The 18,294-nt window shown below is 44.0% G+C and overlaps 1 protein-coding gene across 3 annotated transcripts in view; it reads left to right on the plus strand.

Annotated features, from left to right (window-relative positions):
* The window catches only part of SEZ6L (seizure related 6 homolog like), a 720,622-nt gene that overhangs the window by 131,207 nt on the left and 571,121 nt on the right, over positions 1-18,294 (plus strand). The window lies entirely within an intron of this gene.

Raw genomic sequence — 18,294 nt, forward strand, 5'->3', positions numbered from 1 at the left:
GGTTTGAAAGCACTGCATTTTTTTGTTATTTTGACCATTTCTCATCTCCAGAAAATAAATACAAATTTTTTTTGCATTTTTTGCTTGGAAATTCAGAGACGTTTTCAGTAGTTTATAGAATAAAATAATTTACATTTTACTCAAAAATATACCTATAAAGAGATAAATCAGAAAAACTCAAAATTTGGAAGTGGTCTCTTCATTTTTCCCAGAGCTGCATATTTACGAAGTTCTTATAATATAAGAACAGAAGTTTTGGTTGAGAGGTGTTATCAAAGATGAGCAAAGATTTTTGTACTACTGGATTTTGAAAACTTTTTTTGTAGTCTGTGAGGAATTCCTAATAGGAGAATTTTCTCTGTAAAAATGAACTTTCCATAAGTAAAAAATGGCTGAAGCGATGACTATTGTGAAATAGATTAGGTTTTGATGCATTTAAATGGTTTTAAAATATACCATTTAAAGTCACTAAGTCAAGTCTAGAATCCTCTTCTACCTATACCTAACTACCCTAGTGCAGTGTGTGATAAGGAAGGAAACATAGGTCGCAATTCATTAACACAGACAGCTCTTATACAGCTTACCGGCTTTCTTCCATTTTTGAACTCAGGTTTGGACATACATTTAGCGAATTGTGCTGAGTGAACTATTCTGAGTTATTCCAGACATATTATTCCTTTGTTCTTTAAGTCAAGAGACATAAGCCATTGTTGCATGTGAGCAGGGCCGGCTCCAGGTTTTTGTGGGCCCCGGGCGGAAGAGTCCCAGTGGGCCCCATCCACACACAGACACCGATACGAACATATACATATTTAAAGACAAACTCACAAAAATACATATAAACAGACAAATATATACAGTCATATACACTTACAGACACACACACACACACACACACAAGTCTGCTGCATACAGACAGACACACACACACACACACAACTCTGCTACATACAGACAAACACATACAACTCTGCTACATACAAACACATACAGCTCTGCTACATACAGACAAACACACACACAAACTCTGCTACATACAGACAAACACATACAACTCTGCTACATACAAACACATACAACTCTGCTACATACAGACAAACACATACAACTCTGCTACATACAGACAAACACATACAACTCTGCTACATTCAGACAAACACATACAACTCTGCTACATACAGACAAACACACAACTCTGCTACATACAGACAAACACATACAACTCTGCTACATACAGACAAACACATACAACTCTGCTACATACAGACAAACACATACAACTCTGCTACATACAGACAAACACATACAACTCTGCTACATACAGACAAACACATACAACTCTGCTACATACAGACAAACACATACAACTCTGCTACATACAGACAAACACATACAACTCTGCTACATACAGACAAACACACAACTCTGCTACATACAGACAAACACATACAACTCTGCTACATACAGACAAACACATACAACTCTGCTACATACAGACAAACACATACAACTCTGCTACATACAGACAAACACATACAACTCTGCTACATACAGACAAACACACAACTCTGCTACATACAGACAAACACATACAACTCTGCTACATACAGACAAACACATACAACTCTGCTACATACAGACAAACACATACAACTCTGCTACATACAGACAAACACATACAACTCTGCTACATACAGACAAACACATACAACTCTGCTACATACAGACAAACACATACAACTCTGCTACATACAAACACATACAACTCTGCTACATTCAGACAAATGCACACAACTCTGCTACATTCAGACAAACACAACTCTGCTACATACAGACAAACACATACAACTCTGCTACATACAGACAAACACATACAACTCTGCTACATACAAACACATACAACTCTGCTACATACAGACAAACACACACAACTCTGCTACATACAGACAAACACATACAACTCTGCTACATTCAGACAAACACATACAACTCTGCTACATACAGACAAACACACACAACTCTGCTACATACAGACAAACACATACAACTCTGCTACATACAGACAAACACACAACTCTGCTACATACAGACAAACACATACAACTCTGCTACATACAGACAAACACATACAACTCTGCTACGTACAAACACATACAACTCTGCTACATACAGACAAACACACAACTCTGCTACATACAGACAAACACATACAACTCTGCTACATACAGACAAACACATACAACTCTGCTACATACAGACAAACACATACAACTCTGCTACATACAGACAAACACATACAACTCTGCTACATACAGACAAACACATACAACTCTGCTACATACAGACAAACACATACAACTCTGCTACATACAGACAAACACATACAACTCTGCTACATACAGACAAACACATACAACTCTGCTACATACAGACAAACACATACAACTCTGCTACATACAAACACATACAACTCTGCTACATACAGACAAACACATACAACTCTGCTACATACAGACAAACACACACAACTCTGCTACATACAAACACATACAACTCTGCTACATACAGACAAACACATACAACTCTGCTACATACAGACAAACACATACAACTCTGCTACATACAGACAAACACATACAACTCTGCTACATACAGACAAACACATACAACTCTGCTACATACAGACAAACACATACAACTCTGCTACATACAGACAAACACATACAACTCTGCTACATACAGACAAACACATACAACTCTGCTACATACAGACAAACACATACAACTCTGCTACATACAGACAAACACACACAACTCTGCTACATACAAACACATACAACTCTGCTACATACAGACAAACACATACAACTCTGCTATATTCAGACAAACACATACAACTCTGCTACATTCAGACAAACACATACAACTCTGCTACATACAGACAAACACATACAACTCTGCTACATTCAGACAAATGCACACAACTCTGCTGCTCTGTGGGGCCCACACCCGCGGCTTGGCGGGGACAGCACCCGCGGCACTGGCAGCACCCGCGGCTCGGCAGGGCCCACACCCGCGGCTCGGCGGGGCCAGCACCCGCGGCACTGGCAGCACCCGCGGCTCGGCAGGGCCCACACCCGCGGAATCGGCGGGTGGGGGCATTGGCAGGGGCCAGGGCATACATCCAGGGGGTAGAAGCAGCTCACCGGGGCCTATAATGGGGAGGCGGGGAGGGCACTTACCCGATTAGGTCACGGTGGAGAGGGGGCCCACACAGCGCCGGACAGAAGCTCGCCTCCTTCATCTGTGGGACTGAGAAGGCGGTAGCTCCGCCCACAGATGAAATTCAAACGAGGATGTCTGCGCGCCTTATAGTGACGGCGCCGCAGATTGCTGCCGAGGACTGCGGTCCCCGGAACTCGGCCGGGGACCGCAGAACTGTAAAGGCGAGTGGGCCCCGGCCAAGGGACAGGAGAACTGACGAGGCCGAGTGGGCCCCCCCGGCTCTCCAGGGCCCCGGCATTTGCCCGGGTTTGCCGGGTGCTGACGCCGGCCCTGCATGTGAGACTCTCCAGCCAACCAGCTCTACGCTGGTGTTAAACCAACCCATAACTAAATTGTCTTCAGGAAACAGTCCTGGAATTTGCTGGACTTTCTTGAGCATGCTGAAGTCTTCTTCACAGCAATTGCACAATATAGCAATGTCCTTGCTTGTAAAGGCCTTTTGATTTAAAGCAATGATGACTGCATGTGTTTCATTTGAAGAGACCATGATTAACAGAAGATGCCTCAGCCCACTTTTAAAGCAATTAGTTGTCACCCTTGGACTGGCGAGCGTCTGACACATGACATGACAGATGTGCACAGACCAACGAATGCCCTGTGCATGGCAAAATATACGGGTATCAATGGGGATGGTAAAGAAGAGAAGGACCCTGATGACAGGAAGTGGGGGATGGGCCACCTCCTAACACTGACCTGCGTATGGTCCCTGAGCTTTCCTAACATTCCTGTATGAGTCCTTCCCCTCGTTGACATCACTGGCCCTTACTATCCTTTCACTCACCCTGGATAGTAACAAGGCCGGTGAGTACTATGGTAATGACACACAGGGGAAGGAGGACAAACAGGGGAACATAGACAAAAGAATATACAAACAAATTTCACTGCTACAGCCAGACAACAAGACATAGCACTGCAACAGCTAAACTCCATCAGCATAACACCAACAGCTCCAAGAGAACTTTCTTCTTACATGGTGGTCACAAACAGAATCAGATTCTATTATCGGCATCAGGTGATGGATCATGTGACTATTTAAGGGAGATGAAAGTGGTCACAAATCGGCTGCACCTGAGGTGAACTAATGAGGTGCGAGTAGCAAGGAAAATATAATTAACCCTTGCTACATCAACAGAGAGCAAAACTGATTTAAAATCACAGAGCAATGTGAAGCTTCAGTCCCCGAGTTATCACAAGTCTATCAAGCAGGAGGGAAACTCGCAACACTAATCTGCTTTTACAACTCAATCAGCATAAAGGCCCCGTCACACTAAGCAACATCGCTAGCAACATCGCTGCTAACGAACAACTTTTGTGACGTTGCTAGCGATGTTGCTGTGTGTGACATCCAGCAACAACCTGGCCCCTGCTGTGAGGTCGTTGGTTGTTGCTGAATGTCCTGGGCCATTTTTTAGTTGTTGCTGTCCTGCTGTGAAGCACAGATCGCTGTGTGTGACAGCGAGACAGCAACAACTAAATGTGCAGGCAGCAGGAGCCGGCTTCTGCAGAGGCTGGTAACCAATGTAAACATCGGGTAAACAAGAAGCCCTGTCCTTGGTTACCCGATATTTACCTTTGATACCAGCCTCCGCCGCTCTCACTGTCAGTGCCGGCTCCTGCTCTGTGCACATGTAGCTGCAGGACACATCGGGTTAATTAACCCGATGTGTGCTGTAACTAGGAGAGCAGGGAGCCAGCGCTAAGCATTGTGCGCTGCTCCCTGCTCTGTGCCCATGTAGCTGCAGCACACATCGGGTAATTAACCCGATGTGTGCTGTAACTAGGAGAGCAAGGAGCCAGCGCTAAGCAGTGTGTGCTGCTCCCTGCTTTGTGCACATGTAGCTGCAGCACACATCGGGTAATTAACCCGATGTGTGCTGTAACTAGGAGAGCAGGGAGCCAGCGCTCAGTGTGCGCTGCTCCCTGCTCTCTGCACGTGTAGCTGCGTGCGCTGGTAACCAAGGTAAATATCGGGTTGGTTACCCGATATTTACCTTAGTTACCAAGCGCAGCATCTTCCGCGGCGCTGGGGGCTGGTCACAGGTTGCTGGTGAGCTCACCAGCAACTCGTGTAGCCACGCTCCAGCGATCCCTGCCAGGTCAGGTTGCTGGTGGGATCGCTGGAGCGTCGCAGTGTGACATCTCACCAGCAACCTCCTAGCAACTTACCAGCGATCCCTATCGTTGTTGGGATCGCTGGTAAGTTTAGTGTGACTGGACCTTTACAGGAGTGATATCTGCTGCCTTGTCGTCATTAACCCTTGAGGTAATGATGGGATTACCCAAAGTACATAAGCAGGTCATGGGGGTTTTGTGGTTAATTTTTATAACAAATTTGAATGCATGTTGCCATTATAAAAACTTAGCAAAATATGTAAATACCAAAATTTGTACCAGTCCCAAAAACCTTAGGCCATGACTATATATTATAACACATAATAATAATGTCTATATTTTGTTTTAAAATAAAATTAAAATCATTATCACATGCCGTGCATCACCACATACCATTCTGAAAGCATTTCATTATCCCTGAAGCAATATTTGCCCTTGGAGATGTAGTAGCGCTAATAGGAGACAAATGTACTGCATCTAATAGGAAATGTGAACTTTAACAAATTCAGCTACCTTCAGTCTCCACATTTATCACCCACCTTCTGTCTGTTATGTAAATGAAACATCTGCCTGCTCACTTAAGGCCTAATCAATTTCATTGGCTTTCACATGTTCTAATAAATTAATGTCTGGCAATCATAGATAGTCAAATATCCAAATATCCTACCATAAAATATTACTCATATGTGGCGATATAATACGCGTATTTGGTTGACCCATTGTATTCAGCCATAATCTGTCCATTTCATGCCAGGAACTTTACATGGTAATATATATAGCAGATGGCAGAACTTGTCCTATTCACAAAGATACTAAATGTCAAGTAGCATATTTCCATATTATTTTATAGGCAGAAATAGTTATTAATGACGGTCATATAAATTCAATGGAAAATGGATAGTAATTTGTGTTATATAATTTTTATGTTCACTCTCTACCAGATAGGTTACAGTATAAATAGTAGTGCAGAAACAAATCAGAAGGTATTACTTTATACCTATGGAACATTTGAAAAATATTTTGAGCTATAGAAAAAAAATAAGAAAAAAGTTGTTTTTGAGTTGTGGGACTTAGGCTGTGTGCACACGTTGCGTTTTTTACCGCGGAAACGCTGCGTTTAGAACCGCAGCGTTTCAGTGGCAAATTGCATGCTTTCAGCTTTCCCAGCAAAGTGTATGAGAAAGCCGAAAAATCAGTGCACACGCTGCGTTTCTAAACGCAGCGTTTTGGATGCCAAAAATCGGTGCGGAAAGAAAAGCAGCATGTCACTTCTTTTGTGCGGTGTAGCTGCGTTCTCTCCCCCATTGAATCAATGATGTGGGTCAGAACGCAGCTACACTGCAGTGAGCTGCTTTTTTGTTGCGGTCCGCGGGCTTTGTCGGCATGCCAGAACGCAGGCATTTACCTGGAAGTGAGGTCAAGAGGTTTCCTGTTGACCTCACTTCCTGGCAAAGTCCTGGGAAGCCCCCGGTGTCGCCAAAGTGCCCGCCCCGATCCCCCTCCCGAAAATCCAACATGGCCGCGCGCACAGTAGCGCACCGGCCGCCCTGCTCCTATGATTTCTGTCGCATGTGCCTTGAGACATGCGACAGAAAAATGCCCCCCAGGCCCTGCCAGGTCACCCCCTATTACCCCCGGTATTCCCCCTTACCTGTCCGGTCGCAGCGCTGATCCCCCGCGGCCCCCTCCTCCTTCACAGCAGACGCCGGCCGGTCACATGAGCAGAGCAGCTGACAGCCAGCACTGTGTTCAGTGTGAGCTGTGCTGGCTGCTCGGCACTCTGCAGCTGTGACCCGGGGAGAGTGGGTGCAGATTTTTGGCACCCACTCTCCTCAAATGGAGGGTCTGCCCTCCTAGAAAATGGGGGATACGTTCCCTGAACGTTCCCCCATATTCTAGAAGGTCCAGAGGCGACGTGGGACGTCCAAATGGATTTCTGCGGACCCATTTTTTTCAAATTTTTTGATTAAATTGGAGAACAAGGGAATGATTTGGGGAGTGTTTTTTCTAATAAAAAATTTTTTGTCATTTTTTTTTGCTTTTGTTTACTGTCAATTAGTTATGTCTGGTATCTGATAAACGCCGTGACATCACTAATTGCTGGGCTTGATGCCAGGTGACATTACACATCTGGTATCAACCCCATTTATTACCCCGTTTGCCAACGCACCAGGGCGCGGGAAGAGTTGGGGCGAAGCGCCAGGATTGGCGCATCTAATGGATGCGCCACTTCTGGGGCGGCTGTGGCCTGCTATTTTTAGGCTGGGAAGAGTCCAATAACCATGGCTCTTCCCACCCTGAGAATACCAGACCCCAGCTGTCAGCTTCACCTTGGCTGGTGATCTAATTTGGGGGGACCCCACGTTATTTTTTTTTTAACTCTTTATTTATAAATTAAAAAAAAGCCTGGGGAGCCCTCCAAATTGATCACCAGCCAAGATGAAGCTGCCAGCTGTGGTTTGCAGGCTACAGCTGTCTGCTTTACCCTGACTGGCTATCAAAAATAGGGGGGACCCACGCCATTTTTTTCATTGTTGTTTTTGTGTTTTTTTGGATAAATACTAAGCTAGGCACCCTTTAGTGCCACATGAAAGGTACTAAAGGTGCCAGCTTAGAATATGCAGGCAGGGGTGGGACGTTATATATATTTGACATCCCTTCATCCATTGACGCTTTTTAGGCTGTGTGCCCACAATCAGGGTTTGCAGCGTTATGGGCGCTGAGTGTTTTCCCTGAGTCCATAACGCTGCGTTGTGCAGTAGAAGCACAGTGGAAGGATTTTTGAAGATCCCATGCCCACTGTGCTTCTTTTCTCCGCAGCATAAACTGACCGGTGGCACAGCTTCCCGAGCCTCAGCATCTCAATTTATGCTGCGGAGACGAGAGTGTTCTCTGCAGGTAGCATAGAGCTCCACAGCAGCCTGAACCCAAATCGTGGGCATGGGCAGCTGCAGGAAGGCTGACACTGTGTACTAGACGCAGTGTCGCTGGATCATGGCCACATAGCCTTAGGCCTGTTTCACACGTCAGTGATTCTGGGACGTTTGTGCTTTTTTTTAAACATACCAGAATCACTGACATACGCAGACCCATTATAATGAATGGGTCTGCTCACACGTCAGTGATTTTACACTGCACGTGTCTCCGTGCGGCGTACCCGCGTGTGCGTGTTTGCCGCACGGAGATATGTCCATTTTTTTCTGGCATCACTGATGTTCCACGGACCACGCAGTGGTGTGGTCCGTGAAACACGTGCCAGAAAAAAACGTGCTTTTAAAATAAAAATCATTTTAACTCACCCGGCGTCCAGCGATGTCCTCTGCAGCCCGTGCAGCTTGCTGCTTCTGAGCCGGCTCATTATTGTCGCGCATATTCATGATGCGCGACACAGCTGACCCAGGAAGCAGCTGCTGCGGGGGTCAGCACCAGCCGGATGCTGCACCGCGGGAGCGATCAGCACCATGGAGAGCGGGAGCGGGCGCAGGTGAGATGATTACTGAGTGCAATCACGGGCCACGGATAACAGAGCCCGGATTGCACTTAGACAACCCACGTGTGCCGTGATTCACGGCACACAGAGGGACATGTGCGTGTTTTACACGCCAGTGAAAAACGTCAGTGTTTTTCACTGACGTGTGAAACGGGCCTAAAAGTGAGAATATTGTTGCTACAGCAACATTTTGAGGGAAGTAGCTGTGGATTCAAAATGCTTAATATACTCCTGAATAAAATCCTTGAGGGATGCAGATTCCAAAATGGGGTCACTTGTGGGGGTTTTCTGACGTATAGGTACCCAAGAGACCCTGCTAATGTGACATGGTGCGCGAAGTTTATTTCAACTTTTCCAAAATTCAAATGGTGCTCCTTCCATTCCAAGCCCTCCCATTTATCCAAACAGAATGTGGAGAAGGAAATGACATCACAGGTTTTTTTTTCCAAAGGTCTGTGTTCAACCAACTTTATTAACACTGACAAGTCTTAAAAAGCACACCTAAAAAAAACGCATGAAAAACGCATGAAAAACGCATGAAAAACGCATGCGTTTTCGATGCGTTTTTCTCAAAAAGCATTGTTTACAATTCTCCCCTCTGCCAGATGGTGCGTTTTTTTCCGCGCTGAAAAAAAAGCAACGTGTGCACATAGCCTTAGGCTATGACAATTTGTTAAGGGTGCTTTACATGCTACGACATCGCTAGCGATCTCATTAGCGATGTAACACACCAGATCGCACATAGGTCATTTTTTAGCACTGGTCGTATGTGCGATCTGGCGCGTTACATCGCTATTGAGATCGCTAGCGATGTCGCAGCATGTAAAGCACCCTTTACTCTCTTTAAAGAGAATTTGTCAGCAGGTTTTTGCTATCTCATCTGAGAGCAGCATAATCTAATAAAAGAGATTCGGAATCCAATGGTGTATTACTTAGGTAATAAGGTTGATGGTTAGCTTACTCACTACCATCACAACCACCTACTGTAAAATTGCTTACATTTCATGTTCTGTTATGTAAGTTGGACTTTGCAAATAAAACTTTATCTTAAAGAAGACCTGTCACCAAGTCAAAAGTGGCCTGTCTTTGTTGTTTTGTTATTTCCGCTGTTTATACACCATACAGATCTAGTTATAGGATACTTTTAATTTAATGCAAATTTGTCTGGCCTTTACAATGGGGCGTGGCTCAGCATTCTATGGGGGCGTGTCTTTAAGCTGTTTTGCATAAACAACCTAATAGCATCGCCACATTGTTAAAGGCAAAAATTAGTACTAAATAAAAAAGACCATATCTTTGGATCAGTACAAGGGATTAATCCAGAATATTATGGGAGCAGTGGGAATAAAATGAGCAAACACTTGTCACTTTTGGTTTTCTGACAGGTCCTCTTTAATATAGCCCGATAGTTTACCAGTGCAGATGTGAGCTGCGGAAGATGAAGAACCCTTGTACCTTGTATTTATAACCTTTTTTTAACTTTCAAGGTGATTGGACTCTGAGCACTATTTTGTCATTAATCACCATCTCCAGTTTGTCTGTTTATCTTACAAAGAGATGGAAAAGAACAAGCTGTATCTAATCAGATAACTAAAATATCTCAAGAAGAGAAGATAAGAGCACCGATCTTGGGGAAGGCAGAAACTTGTCAACTTGTGTGAGTATGTTAGGAATGACAGGTCTGTATGTAATGGGACAGGGCAATAAATCATGATGCATAAAGGGAAATGTAGGGAAAGGCTCACATGAGCATAATAGTTGTAGCTAATACAACCCTGATTAATCCAAATGTCTAAAGGCCCCGTCACACTAAGCAACATCGCTAGCAACATCGCTGCTAACGAACAACTTTTGTGATGTTGCTAGCGATGTTGCTGTGTGTGACATCCAGCAACAACCTGGCCCCTGCTGTGAGGTCGTTGGTTGTTGCTGAATGTCCTGGGCCATTTTTTAGTTGTTGCTGTCCTGCTGTGAAGCACAGATCGCTGTGTGTGACAGTGAGACAGCAACAACTAAATGTGCAGGCAGCAGGAGCCGGCTTCTGCGGAGGCTGGTAACCAATGTAAACATCGGGTAACCAAGAAGCCCTGTCCTTGGTTACCCGATATTTACCTTTGTTACCAGCCTCCGCCGCTCTCACTGTCAGTGCCGGCTCCTGCTCTGTGCACATGTAGCTGCAGGACACATCGGGTTAATTAACCCGATGTGTGCTGTAACTAGGAGAGCAGGGAGCCAGCGCTAAGCATTGTGCGCTGCTCCCTGCTCTGTGCACATTTAGCTGCAGCACACATCGAGTAATTAACCCGATGTGTGCTGTAACTAGGAGAGCAGGGAGCCAGCGCTCAGTGTGCGCTGCTCCCTGTTCTCTGCACGTGTAGCTGCGTGCACTGGTAACCAAGGTAAATATCGGGTTGGTTACCCGATATTTACCTTAGTTACCAAGCGCAGCATCTTCCACGCGGCGCTGGGGGCTGGTCACTGGTTGCTGGTGAGCTCACCAGCAACTCGTGTAGCGACGCTCCAGCGATCCCTGCCAGGTCAGGTTGCTGGTGGGATCGCTGGAGTGTCGCAGTGTGACATCTCACCAGCAACCTCCTAGCAACTTACCAGCGATCCCTATCATTGTTGGGATCGCTGGTAAGTTGCTTAGTGTGACTGGACCTTTAAGGCCCCGTCACACACAGAGATAAATCTTTGGCAGATCTGTGGTTGCAGTGAAATCACGGACATATTGTTCTATTTGTACACAGCCACAAACCTGGCACTGATTGTCCACAATTTCACTGCAACCACAGATCTGCCGCATATTTATCTCTGTGTGTGACAGGGCCTTTAGGCTAGTTTCACACGTCCAACGCTCACAGTCCAAGTATGGACTATGATGTCCACTCCGGGCACAGGGCTACTGGCACAAACTCAACACACTCATAGGCATATGTGAAACTGTTGAGCTCAGGTTAAGAGAACCACGGCCAGTCTGGACATTAATGAATGTTGGCTTGTGAGATTGGCTATATATAATGCTTTTTTGTGTATATCAGTAATGCAGACATTTGCATATGTCGGTGACGCCACCCGTGGGTTGCGGTGACGGATGGTGACACCGCTGCTGCCTTGTATGTGGGTGCCCGGGGCTAATGGAGCAGGGCAGCAAGGTGGGATCCCCTCAACGGGTAGGGGAGGTGTAGTCCCGGTGCCCAGGGTATTGTGAGAGGTTGCAGGGAGCAGGAAACTCATAGTTCGGTTGTTGTGGTGCTGGATGAGCTGCTGATGATTTGGACGGTCAGTAACCACACACAGTCTGTATTGTAAACCAAATTGTCAATGGCCGCTCACCTTTGGCGGGTGTCTTCGGGTCCCACACCCAGATATACAACCAGGGGCCCTTTCTTCCACACTCTCTGTCTGTTTCTTTCTTGTCCTGACTAGTCCGCTTGAACGGCCTCCGGACTGGATCTCCTCTCTCGGCAATGGCGGGCTACAACCCTGCCCCAGTCGGCCTCAGGTTTCCCGCGACCGGATCTCTGTGCCTGTGGCCCTCACTGCCACCTAGTCCGGTAGTCCAGGGCTCCAACCCCGACTACCAACCTCTCCAGGGAGCTCCAACTCCCTCCTGTAAGCTCTTCACTGACTAGAGCTCAAACTGGGACTAAACTCTGCTCTGTCACTTCCTAAGCTCCTCTCGATCCCTCCCATTTTCCTGGGGAGGGGGTGAGTAGGGCCTGATTGGCTGCTGTATATCTGTGTGGGGACTGTGCTGGTGCCAAGGAAGAGAATGGCCTGCACATTGGTGGATTTGTGCAGGCTCTGTGACAACCTGGTTTTGCCAGGGCATCACACATATGGCTTCACTTGTCTGATTCTTATTATAAAGGCTTAAAATTGCTTATAATAGCACTTGCTTTAGTTTGAATTACATCTTTTACATTCCAGTCTTGAAAATCCAATGTATTGTTTAGATGTAAAGTTGCTTTCAGATAGCTTTAATGATGTGGCTACGTTTTATCATCTTTATTACAACTGCTTTGAACTGAAATGAACCAAAATTATATAAAGAGTTCCCAATAGTTGTGCAAAGACTGAGATATTGCCACTATAAGGCTTTATGCATACCGTTATATGTTAACACATGAAAACCCATACATACAGTCATGGCCAAAAGTGTTGGCATTATTGAAATTATTTAAGAAAATTAAGTATTTCTCCCAGAAAATTATTACAATTACATGTTTTGCTATACATATCTATTTCCTTTGTGTGTTTTGGAACAACACAAAAAAAAGGAAAAAGGGGTAATTGGACATCATTTCATACAAAACCCCCAAAATGGACTCCACAAAATTGTTGGCAACTTTCCAAAATTGTGGGTAAACAACTTTGTTTCAAGCATGTGATGCTCATTAAACTCACATGTGGCAAGTAACAAGTGTGCGCAATATGAAAATCACACCTGAAACCAGATAAAAAAGGGGTGAAGTTGACTTTATCATTGTATTGTGTGTCTGTGTGTGCCAAACTAAGCATTGAGAACAGAAAGAATAGAAGATAACTGTCTCAAGACCATAATTGTTGAAACCTTTCAGCAATCTCAAGTTTACAAGTCCGTCTCCAGAGTTCTTGATGTTCCTTTGTCCATGATGAGAAACAAAATCAAGAAGTTTACAACCCATGGCACTGTAATCTTCCTGGATGTGGATGGCAGAGGAAAATTGATGAAAGGTTTCAACACAGGATAGTCCAGATAGTGGATAAGCAGCATCAATAAAGTTCCCAAAAAAATTCAAAATTCAAGCTGTCCTGGAGGCTTGGGGTGCATTAGTTACAGCGCAAACAATTCATCGACATGTGAAGTAAATGAAACACTATGGCAGGAAACCCAGGAGGACCCCACTGCTGACACAGAGACATAAAAAGCTAGATTGCAGTGTGCTAAAATGCGTGTGAGTCAGTACATCACTCTAATGTTTACCAAAAACTAAATGAAGCCTACATAGATACGAACACACTACCTACAGTCACATTTGGCGGTGGTTCAAAGATTTTTTTGGGGCTGTTTTGCTACCTCTGACACTGGGTGCTTTGGCTGAGTGCAAGACATTATGAAATCTGAAGATTGGAAAAAGATTTTGGTTAGTGCCTAGTGTCAGAAAGCTGGGCTTGCATCCTAGGTTATGAATTTTCCAGCATGACAGTGACTCCAAACACACTTAAAGGAGCATCCAGAAATGGATGGAACAAAGTGCTGAAGAGTTCTGAAGTGGCCAACAATGAGTCCAGATCTAAATCTCATTGAACACCTGTGAAGATATATTAAAATTGCTGTTGGGAGAAGGCATACTTCAAATATGAGAGACCGGGAGCAGCTTGAAAAAGAAGAGCACTCCAAAATTCTAGTTGAGAAGTGTAAGAAGCTTGATGATGGTTATAGGAAGTGATTGACTGCACGTATTTGATCCAAAGGGTGCGCAAACAAATATTAAGTTGATGGTGCCAACAATTTTTGTTTGCCCCAGTTTTGGAGTTTTGTGTGAAATGTTGTCCAATTTGCCTTTCTTTCTCATTTTTTTGTGTTGTTCCAATACACACAAAGAAAATAATCATGTGTATAACAAAACATGTGTAATTGCAATATTTGTCTGCGAGAAATACTTCATTTTCTGAAACAGTTTCAAGGGTGTCAACACTTTTGGCCATGGCTGTATGTGGATTATGTATTGCTTTTGTGACAGGTTTTACATATTCAGTATTCACAGTACAAGTATGGACAGTAGTGTCTGAACCGCATTCAGGTTTCCTGACCCAAAGTCATCAATCCCATGTATGAAGGAGACCCACAGCTAGTCCAGGTATGATGGCCCCTGCTCAAACTGTGGAAGTCAGATGTGTAAAACTGGCATAAGGAGTATATTTCAATGCATGAAGTATATTTCCATAAATAGAACATCCAATAAAGTATGTTTCAGTTTTTTTTCTGATGTATTCTTATGGTATAAAAACAACAAAAAGCTCCATTTGAAATCAAAGATATTGAGGGTACAGTAATGTCCCTTTGTACCTCTATAAATGCCTTAATATGTCCCCAACATATTGTAATACAGTTGTGTGCATTAGGCTTTATAAAGACTTCATAATGCCAAACTATTCATAATCCCAATTTAAAGGGAACCAATCATCAGGATTTTCGTATATAAGTTAAAGCCTGTGCTGTATTGGCACTATCAGGCAGATTTTCTACATACCATGTGTTGGAGTTGGCGTCTGCGCATAGCGCTTATCTCCGGCACCATCTTTCTGAAGCTTGCGTTACTCCCTGCTGTTCTATTCTTCCGACTGAGAGGGCAGCACATGCGCCCTCACATCCTCTGGTCTCTTGTGACCGCGGGAGCGCGCGCTGTCACAACAGAAGGGGAGAACAGCCGATCGTAGGACACCATTCCAGCACCAGGATACCTGCCAGTGCCAGGTTGAAGAAGATAGAAGACCAGGATCGTGGTGGGGTGAGATGAAGTAATAAACATGGAGTCCCTAAGGGTGTCTGTGTATTTATTTCTAATAAAGTATTTTTTTCTCTTTGTGGTGTCTTTTTTGTAACCCTTTATTAGAGAGTCTTAAAGGCTGGGTCAAACTTGGCCTGACATTAAGAATCTCGGGCTTAATAGCAGCTGTTTATTAGAAATAAATACACAGACACACTTAGGGACTCCATGTTTATTACTCCCTCTCACCCCTCCACAATCCTGGTCTTCTGTCTTCTTCAACCTGGTGCTGGAAGGTGTCTTGGGGCAGCATGGTGTCATCCGATCAGCTGTTCTCCTCTGCTGTTGTGACCGCACGCACTCCCACGGTCAAGAGAGCAGAAGATATGAGGGCACATGCGCCGCCCTCTCAGTCGGAAGAATAGAAAAACGCGGTAACGCGGGGTAACGCGGGCTTCAGAAAGAAGTCTCCGGAGATAAGCGCTATGCGCAGGCGCCAACTCCGACGCCATTTTACTGAATAGAAATTAATGTAGAGCAAGAGAGCGGGAGGAACAGGCGGCCGGGGGGGGGGGGGCAGGAATCATGTGCATAACCCACCCTGCTATTATCTGCTCTGGTGCAACTGTCAATCAAAAAGATGATGAATTTTTAAACTTCACTTTCTTGGATTTGAAAGGCTAAACATCCAAGCTGACCACTAATGGTATGTAGATAATCTGCCTGATAGTGCCAGTATAGCACTGGTTTACCTTATATACGAAAATCCGGATGATTGGTTCCCTTTAAGAAAACTAAAGATGAATGAATCAGGCAACATTCAATTTTGCCTTTTTGAGCAGATTTTCCAGGCAAATTGAATTATCAAAATAGTTATTTTCTGTGAATTTATTCTTATGTGCTCTGGGGTGTCTCAAGACCCCAGATGATAATAAACATAAGATATTAAAATTAAAAAAATACTTATATAATTTATTCACCACTTTGGCCTCTCCACTCCTTACCGCCACTCATTTGGTCCTCGCTGTATCTTCTCATCAATACCACTCATGCTAAAATCCCCAAACCTCTTATGCTAAGCTGGGACTTACTGCTTAATGAGTCACAAAAGGAATCTGCACAAACACGTGAAAAGGTCACAGTATCGTAACGTCATAACATGTGCCATGACCTTGTGCAAGCATGGACTGAACTGTCCCAGGACTCATCAGAGCGAATGGCCATAATTAGAGATGGGCAAACCCCAAGATGTTTGGATTCGGCAGATCCAGATGGATTTTTTTAAAAACTCTTGTTTGGGACCGGACTTGTACCCTAACATCTGCCCGGATGCCGGACCCCATATAAGTCTAAGGGGACCCGAACATTGTGCTGTAAAGTGGTGGTAGAAAGGGCTAGGGGGATTAGAGCAGGACCGTTATACTTACAGAGTCTCTTGCGCAGCAGGAACACTACTTCAAGGGACGCTCATTGACCCTCATACATATTCACTGCTTCCTCCGCCCACCCTCAGTCCCGGCTCTGTGATTGGTTGCAGTCAGACAGTGCCCCCACCCTGTGTCAGTGTCTGTGATAAAGTGAGTATAACTTTTTTAATCATCTTTTAACATTTTGATGGCCCAGTTAAGAATAATGACGGCCAATGGCTGCCAGTTTGCTGAATCCACATGGAAGGAAATTACAAAAAAAACTGCATTTTGGCGAATGCTGAGTCTTATATAATTTGAATAGAATTCAATTCCATTAAAATATATTCGCTCATCTTTCTTTGTATCACAGTAGATTTGAGACTGGTTACATGGGACACATTACATGACTGGAGATTTCTCATACTCCGATTATAATGTGATATATGCAAACCATGTCTCAGGTGCAATAAACCTAGCGCAGAGTAAATGCACAATAATAAGCAGCTCATTAACTCATCAGGTATTCTCAGCAACAGCTCGAGATCATCTAGGAACAGGGGAATACAGGAGCCCTGAGTTATGGGACTGATTACATCGGATTATGATGAGAAAGTTTTCATGAACACTAAGCTGACAAAGATAACATTTCTTCATTTAAAGCTGTATCGTTCCCTAAAATTGTCCTATTCTGCAGATTCTTCATTCTGTGCTGCGTTGAATGCAGACCATTAACAATATAATAAAAGAAAGCAGAAGATAAAAGTAGAATAAATGGAAACACTCAACATTTTTCTGATTATTAAGTGCTGAGTATAATGTTGCAGGCATTTGGCTTGTGTTCTCACTGGTAGATAGGTTAAACCGTGCCGGTAAAAGCTTCGTATCAGCATCTTATTGGTTATATCTTGTGGGAAACATCTGTCTTATTTCTTCTCAGCTATAATTGTGACTACTCAGTTGGGAAAGTACGGGATAATAACTCGAAATTATTTTGGTCCTCGGCACTCAGTAAACGCCATCAATATCTTTGTAGGAAGATTACATGACAAAGCTTAAGGGAATGAAACACAATCTGCAATGTGTTAAAGTGATTTTTATGTCAGAGAACCACGGGATCTCTACAGAAAACTGGTCTAAATAGGACAAGAGTCTTGTTCTTTGGATGTGGCAGGAGGTTAGAAGATAAAAATAAATTTCAAGTGTGCTATTAACCTATTCACGAGTGAGCACCTGAGAGATCAAATGGATGTATTAGAATAAATTATTGATAAATGATTTCATTTGAAGCTATTCGGGTTATGTTCTTCAACCATAATTTCCATATCTAAAATAAAGCTACAAAATAAAATGACGTATTCCTTTTCATGCTGTCAGCAAAATCATTAAAGCGGTATTCCCATCTCTAATATCCTATCACAATAGGTAGTAGGTGAAAGAATAATATTAGCAAATACCTCCAATCAGAAATGTAGTATAGTTCTTCTGATAAGCTATGTGTCTTACCTCATGTGCAGGGCATTGC

Source organism: Anomaloglossus baeobatrachus, chromosome 1 (assembly GCF_048569485.1).
Source record: "Anomaloglossus baeobatrachus isolate aAnoBae1 chromosome 1, aAnoBae1.hap1, whole genome shotgun sequence".
NCBI classification, from domain to species: domain Eukaryota; kingdom Metazoa; phylum Chordata; class Amphibia; order Anura; family Aromobatidae; genus Anomaloglossus; species Anomaloglossus baeobatrachus.